The sequence below is a fragment of the Phocoena phocoena genome, chromosome 7 (assembly GCF_963924675.1).
Source record: "Phocoena phocoena chromosome 7, mPhoPho1.1, whole genome shotgun sequence".
NCBI classification, from domain to species: Eukaryota; Metazoa; Chordata; class Mammalia; order Artiodactyla; family Phocoenidae; genus Phocoena; species Phocoena phocoena.
In genome coordinates, this window is record NC_089225.1 from 36,137,686 (window position 1) to 36,145,994 (window position 8,309).

Sequence of the window (8,309 nt, forward strand, 5' to 3'; positions counted from 1 at the left end):
CCACGTGCCGCGGAGCGGCTGGGCCCGTGAGCCGTGGCCGCTGAGCCTGCGCGTCCGGAGCCTGTGCTCCGCAGCGGGAGAGGCCACGACAGTGAGAGGCCCGCGTACGGCAAAAATAAATAAATAAAAAATACTCAGTTCTAACTGTTTCCGTGGGTCTTCATTTCCTTATGAAGACTTCTGTGTCATGTAAAACTTATGTTAAATAAATTTGTAGGCTTTTCTCCTCTTCATCTGTCTTTGTCAGTTTCATTTTCAGACCCAGCCAGGAACGCTAAGAGTGTCAAGGAAAACCTTTTCTTTCTTTCTATCTATCTATCTATCTATCTATCTATCTATCTATCTATCTATCACACACTCAATAAATATTATACCGCACATGAGATGCCTTGAACATGTCATGTAAATCTACACTGCCATGATATGAGATGTATGTTGTGTTAGAAATTTATCTCCCCACCAGATGGCAATGGGCTCCTCTCAGGCTTCCCTATAAATGCACCATCCCCACACACACCAGTGCTACATACTGTACCATGTGTGCTATGAAGTGTGATACTAGTAGTAGAACACCAAGGAGAAAACAGCCCCCCTCTACCTCAGGAAGTCAGGGAATGTTTCCTCCACAGAAGAGGTGAAGATTGAGTTGACTCTTAAAGGTAGAGGAAGTGAACTGAGACCAAAGGTCAGATGAAAAATCCCAGAGAGGCATCATGAGTTTAGTGGATATGCAAATCATGAGAAAACCACCTGATATCTATTATATTATGCTCTTTCTTTTAGAAAAGGTCTAGCACACCAAGTTTATGCTGCTAGTTGCCAAGATTTTGGTAATCCTGTTTGCAGTTCATCCTTGGGGAAGTTGCAACATTTATACTGTGCCCAGCATCCTGCAGGGTCCTGGGCAACACAAAGGAATTAGGTAACATCATTCTCATTTTCAAGAGGTTTGCAATTGACATATCAGGAGTAAAGGACTGTTGCCAAGAGAGTAGATCTTAAATACTCTCACCACAAAGAAGAAATGATAATTACGTGACATGATGGAGGTATTTAGCTGTGGTAATCATTTGACAATGTATAAGTGTATCAAATCAATATGTTGTATGCCTTGTTCACCTTAAACTCACACAACGTTATATGTCAACTGTATCTCAACAAAGCTGTAAAACAATAAATAAAATAGTAGACAACGGGTTTTTTTAAAAGCAAAGGAAAATAAATATTGTATCCCTTACTCTCTATCAGGTAGGCAGTACTATATAGTTAAGAGCATGGTTTTGATATGAGATGTTGGTTTGAATACCAATTTCAAGTTACTGAAGTTTCCCAGCCTCATTTTTCTCCTCTGTAGAATGGAGCTGTTGTGAATGAGATACTGCTACATGTCAAGGTCTAAGCACAGTGCCTTAGCCAGGATAAGTATTCAAGTAGCTTGACACTGGTGGCCCAGGTAGCTGTTACCATCTTATACCTGGGTGAGAATTTTTTCCCCATTTTATTCTGGTACATTTCTTCTGCTTTGTCTTCCTACCTGAAAAAGTACACTTAAGACAAAGACCATTTTTTATTTCTTTTGTGTCACCTGCAGTTATTAGTAAAATGACTATACTTAGTACTAGCAATATAAATATTAGACCTATTTCTTTTTTTTTTTTTTTTTTTTTTTTTTTTTTTTTTTTTTTAAATTTATTTATTTATTTTTGGCTCTGTTGGGTCCTTGTTGCTGTGAGCGGGCTTTCTCTAGTTGTGGCGAGCGGGGGCTACTCTTCTTGTGGTGCACAGGCTTCTCATTGCAGTGGCCTCCCCCGTTGTGAAGCACGGGCTCCAGGCACGCAGGCTTCAGTAATTGTGGCACGCGGGTTCAGTAGTTGGCCCGCGGGCTCTAGAGCGCAGGCTCAGCAGTTGTGGCACACGGGCCCAGCCGCTCCGTGGCATGTGGGATCCTCCCGGACCAGGGCACGAACCCGTGTCCCCTGCATCGGCAGGCGGACCCTCAACCACTGCGCCACCAGGGAAGCCCAGACCTATTTCTAACTAGTAGTTAGATACAAGAGTAGGAGTCAAATACTCTAGGCTCAATATTATAACTCCTTTGTATAGGTTTTCATGTTAGTGTATGAATAAGTTTGTCTAAGTGAACAAAATATTGTGAGCTAGATCAAATAGAAGTTTACAACAGAAGTTAATCCAAGTCAAATAATAATAAAATTAAAGGACATTACCTTCTAGAATCATGCCTGGGCCACTGATTTATCATATAAACATACTTGATCAGTCAGAAAATGCTGTTTTGTTAAAGTATTTAGAGAATAAAGCTACTGTCCTTGGACAATGCTGGAAAGAACAAGTAAGTGTTTTGCTCATGAAACAGAGGTTCAAAAATAAAAATTGATCCTTGATATCCTTAACATATCAAGCAGTAAACCTCAATATTATATTATGGAAATTATTTTAAGAGAATCTGAGGATACTGCTGATGTTTTCCTGCTTTGCTTGCAAACTGAATAATGCTTTTTTTAAAAAATTAATTTATTTATTTTTGGCTCTGTTGGGTCTTTGTTGCTGTGCACGGGCTTTCTCTAGTTGCGACGAGCGGGGGCTACTCTTTGTTGCTGTGCGCAGGCTTCTTGTTGCCGTGGCTTCTCTTGTTGCAGAGCACGGCCTCTAGGCACGCAGGCTTCAGTAGTTGTGGCGCACGGGCTTTAGAGCGCAGGCTCAGTAGTTGTGGCGCACGGGCTTAGTTGCTCCACGGCATGTGGGATCTTCCGGGACCAGGGCTCAAACCCATGTCCTCTGCATTGGCAGGTGGATTCTTAACCACTGCACCACCAGGGAAGCCCCTGAATATTGCTTCTGAATTGGCTATACTCCAATATAAAATAAAAAGTTAAAAAAAAAAATGAATACTGCTTCTGACAGAATTCTCTCAGGGTGAAGTGATAGTAGGATAAATCCAATTGTTTGGCTTGAACTTAAAATCACAGGGGAGGAAAAGCTTAAAGAAACTTGAGATTCTCAGAATGCTTAAAAAGAACATAGCTTTGGAATGTTGGAAAAATCAAAATATTAAATTCTGATTATGTTCTCACCAAAAATCCCAAATGAGAAAGAATCGGGCAAAGCATCCAAGTAAATCAATGTAGCTTCCCAGGGAGCTCAGCAGTTAAGAGAATATGCACAAACATAGTGAAAACAACTAAAAAAAGTTATCTTGCTTGGGCTTCCCTGGTGGCGCAGCGGTTGAGAGTCCGCCTGCCAATGCAGGGGACATGGGTTCGTGCCCCAGTCCGGGAAGATCCCACATGCTGTGGAGTGGCTGGGCCCGTGAGCCATGGCTGCTGGGCCTGTGCATCTGGAGCGACGGGAGAGGCCACAGCAGTGAGAGGCCCACGTACCGCAAAAAAAACAAAAAACAAAAGAAAAACCAAACACAAACATATCAGGCAAAAAACTCAACTTTTTAAGTTAAATTTGTTTTCAATTTGTTCTTAGTGTACCTAGGTATATGTAGGGGCATAATTTCTACTAAGATATATCTCAGTATAGTGTATGATTTCTGTTGAATCGTGTCCCAAACTCACCAGAAAGGGAAAATGTGTCTGTGGGTAAGAGGACGTCCTATAGACCAGTGCTTGTCAAACTTTAATGCCCATCCGAATCAGCTGGGGATCTTGTTAACATGTAGATCCTGGGAATTCCCTGGTGGTCCAGTGGTTAGGACTCAGAGCTTTCACTGCTGGGGTCCGGGTTCAATCCCTGGTTGGGGAGCTGAAATCCTACAAGCCATGTGGCACCGCCAAAAAAAAAAAAAAAAAGCAGATTCTGGTTCCATAGGTTTGAGGTGGAAGTTCTTCATTTTGAACGTTGCTTGGTGATGCTGATGGCGTGATGGCACTGGGTCTTGGACTATACTTTGAATAGAAAGGCTGTAGACTAACCAGTTCCCTAAAGAACAAAGAGGGAGCAGAAATGTTCACTCCAGAGTCAGGGTACTGTGTACCGTGTGGTTCAGCCAGCGAGCACAGGGCCTCTTCCTGTTTGCCAGCCTGGTGGCCTAGGTTCATGAGTAGAAGGAAAGGCATTTCTTGACATCCATGGTAGACAGGACAACAGCAGTTCCTGTCTTTCATGCCATCTCCTTCAGAGGACAAAGCCTCCTTGTCTGCAGCTAGGCTGTCATTACAGCTACTCTGAAATGGAAAGGAAGGAATAAGCCATGAGGGTGAATGGGTCAAAATGATGCAAAAGTGGAAAGAAGTAAGGAGAAGCCAGAAAAAAAGAACAAGACTAGTGTATCCAGGAACACTGAAAGGAATATTCTTTTCTCTTTCATTAGTTATTCATTTCAATTTATTCTAAATAGTTTGCCCTGGTGTCCGGTGTAACAAGATAGAATGACCTCACACACAGGGCTCGTTTTAACAAAATATCTTCATGGGGCAGTTTGATGATGTTGGACACATAAAACCAGAGGTAATTCATCCCTCTAAATGCTTAAACTCCTCCAGAAAAATTAAAAAGACAAACAGTCTTCATCACCAATAAAAATAAAACAAAGAAGTGTCCTTCAGATCTTATTGCTTGGTGACTTTATGCATTGGAATAGAAACACTATTGCCTTTTGGGAGGTTGACCTCAGCTGTTTTTCAACCATTTGAAGAAAAAGAACTCTAATTTTGGTGCCAATACTCAAAGCAAGGCTTTCTCGGGTGGATGAACAACAGCTGTAGCTGGCTTGTCATGGAAATTGCACCACCTTAAAATCACCAGGAGAACTGGGCTGAGTCTCTGCTCTGACCCTTACTACAGGGTCACACTGGTCACACTACACATTCACATGCAGTGTGTTCCCTGGAAATTCCTGGTGTTCCCTGAAAATGTGCAATGCATGCTGGGAAGGGATTCTGGGCTTCCAAGACTTGCTTGATTGCTGCTCTAAAATTAGATAGAACAAGTAAGAACAAGTCAGTCAAACAAGTCCAAGATTCAATCATATTCTCTCTTTCTCTCTCCCCCAACTATTTTGTCATGTTATTTTATGAACTTTACATAAGACAGACAGGTAATTGTTGAGTGGCTTTTTTTGTGGTCTAGTCTCTATCCTACTACCCTGAACGTATCCCAAACAGCAATGCGATTTTCCCTGCTCTTCACTGGTTCCTTTCTGTAGTCACTAACCTGATCTGCCCTCTCCTAGGGACACTGTAACCAGATGGCCCAGGTTTCTTAAGACTCCCTTTCAAATACTCTATCCAGTTTCATCTGTGCCACAGCCAGTGTGTCTTTTCCTCCACACCCTCTCACATTAAAATTCATAGTTGAGGGCTTCCCTGGTGGCGCAGTGGTTGAGAGTCCGCCTGCCGATGCAGGGGACATGGGTTCGTGCCCCGGTCCGGGAAGATTCCACAGGCCACAGAGCAGCTGGGCCTGGGAGCCATGGCCGCTGAGCCTGCGCGTCCAGAGCCTGTGCTCCGCAGCGGGAGAGGCCACAACAGTGAGAGGCCCGCGTACCACCAAAAAAAAAAAAAAAAAAAAATCATAGTTGATTGTCTAATTTTCACAGGAAAATTTTCATGGTGGCTAACTTACATCTAGAATTTACCTTGCTAATGATTCCTTTTGTCCTTTCATCCTACACACCCCTGCCATATTATTCTTCTAAAAGTTCTGCTGTCATCCTGTCATTCCACACCTTAAGCATTTACAGGTGACATCTAACATATACAGCCCAAACTCCAGAGTGCAGTACCTACCCTCCCTCCCATGCTCCCAATCCCAAACTGTTTCCACAACAAGCTGGCTACAGCTTGTCTTTTTGACTTTATCGTTCACTATTCTCTTCTCTGTATCCAACCAAATTAGTCGGCTATCATCTAAATCCAGAATAGCCTTATCAACCAACTGGTCTTCTTTCTTTTACCATTTCCCTTTCCTGAGATGTTTTCCTTCTCCTTTCTATTATTTCAGTCATACGATTGTACACATGAACTCCTAACAAACACATATCATACCTTAAAGGCAGTGATGATATTCAAGATATCAATACTGATCAGTATGGACACTGAACCATCAGAAGAGCTCTAGCCAGAAGGATGGAGTGGTGTCCTAGAAGATCTTTCTGGGCTAGGCATTAATCCTACAGTTACTGGATCCTAGAAGGTGGCGGTGCGGGGAGTGCTGGGAATTCCTGGTGGAGATACGGCCAGGGCAGTAGAGGCACTGGGGTGGGCTTGGGGGAAGACTGCAACCAACTGGCACAGAAATATTTCATTATTTAATATCTGATATGAACACCCAGGGTACAGTGGCTGAACACCAGCGTCAGGCTTTGCTGCTACATATCCAGGCTCAAGTTCAGCTCCTGTCCAACAACCCCAGGAGTAGTGATCCCTCCCTCTCTAAATTATTTTAGCATGTTTTGCCCATACCACTTATTAGGTACATTCATAACCTTGCATTGTTAATTGTCTTTTGGGGGACTATTGTGCAATTCATCCCCAAAAGATGGTCATCTTTTCCAAAACAAGAGTTGTACTATATCTTTGTCTCTCCCTAAATGTCAAATATAGTGCCTTTCTTGGGCAATTACTTATCCTATATTTATTAATGAAAATCGATTGAATGAGTAACTGAGAACCAATACACCATATAATGTGGTCATTTCAAATGACCTCACTTAGAGAGTGAGGGAGTTACAGACATCTTTGAGATTCTGATAAGAGCTAGAGACTCTCTTCTCAGAAATATCCATAGCAACACGAAATTGTACATACAATTTCAGGTGTCTTACATATCCCCTAAAGCCATTCATAGATTCCTGGGAGTCCATGGAATCTAGGTTAAGGACCCTGGTTTAAAAGGAATGTTATAGAACCAGAACGTCAACCTAAAGAATCAACCGGGTTTTGTTTTGCTTTGTTTTTGCATCTTCTAAGTACATTTATTCATTCCATGAAGGAAATGGCCCTTATACAGGTGTACAGTGATGTCCTATGTTTCCATATAACAGAGCTTGCTTAAATTCACAGCCAGACTGTGTTTCACCTGATGTGCACTCTAAGTTAAGCTGGTTAATGATGGCTGTGAGCAGGCCCAGGACTTGAAGTTTTCAAAACTTTACTTCTTTTATCAGCACTCTTGATTTTATAAACGATGAAGCCCATCAACGCCATTCCTACCCAGATCTCCTGGTAAACTTGAGTACAGTAGGGCTTCGTGAGGGATCCAAACTTTTTTTTTTTTTTTTTTGCGGTACGCGGGCCTCTCACTGTCGTGGCCTCTCCTGTCGCGGAGCACAGGCTCCAGACGCGCAGGCTCAGTGGCCATGGCTCACGGGCCCAGCCGCTCCGTGGCATATGGGATCTTCCCGGACTGGGGCATGAACCCATGTCCTCTGCATCGGCAGGTGGACTCTCAACCACTGCGCCGCCAGGGAAGCCCCTAATTTGGGTACTAAGTTAAGAGACTTAACTTGGGTGTTACCTTGGTATTCCAGTGAGAGGGCTATTTAGAAGATCTCATCCTAGTTCACCTCTTGGATCATGGTGTCTCAGTGCTATCCCCTTGCCTCTACCTGGAAGGCAGAAGAGCAGCAGGACCCACAGGCTTGCCGTAGTGGTCTAGTCTCCCCCAGGAATACGGTACTGCTGACTAAGGTTTCAGCTAAAGTGCACTCATTATCAGTTATACTGATAATGACAAATGCCAGTAACAATCTGGAGTGGGACCATCTTTGGTTGAATTCATTAACAGGTACCACATGCCAAAGTGTGGCTAACTAAGGGGGAAAGGGACAAGTGAAGAGGCAAGATCACTTTGCCTTAGACAGAACTTTGTTCATCAGGGAAAGCAATCTTGGCACATAAACTAAAGTGCAGACATGAGGCATAAAACAGTGAGATCATCGTCACTAAAACTCTGTGTGGAATTCACTCCCACCGAGGTACGCACCACGACTCAAAGAGATGGGACTTCCATCAACTCCCCAAGGCAGTTAACTAGCCTCCTGTAATAAATTTCTTTCTGGAAGAAAGAAGAGCACTTATTTACAAGGGAAGCTGCCTGCTATGGTAGAGAAATGAGAGTCTAGAAAAATTACACTGTCTCATATTTCATACTGATTTGCTTCACTTCTTGGGAAAAAGTAGAAAATCTTTTATATACTATTAATCTTTGGATTGGTTCCTACGTCAGAAACTTCTTCTTGGAGCTCACTACTACTACAAAGACATTAGACGTGGATAGTGAAGAGAACCTCAAAAGCCAATAATATGGAAGAATAGGTCAATAAATGCTAATTAAAATTA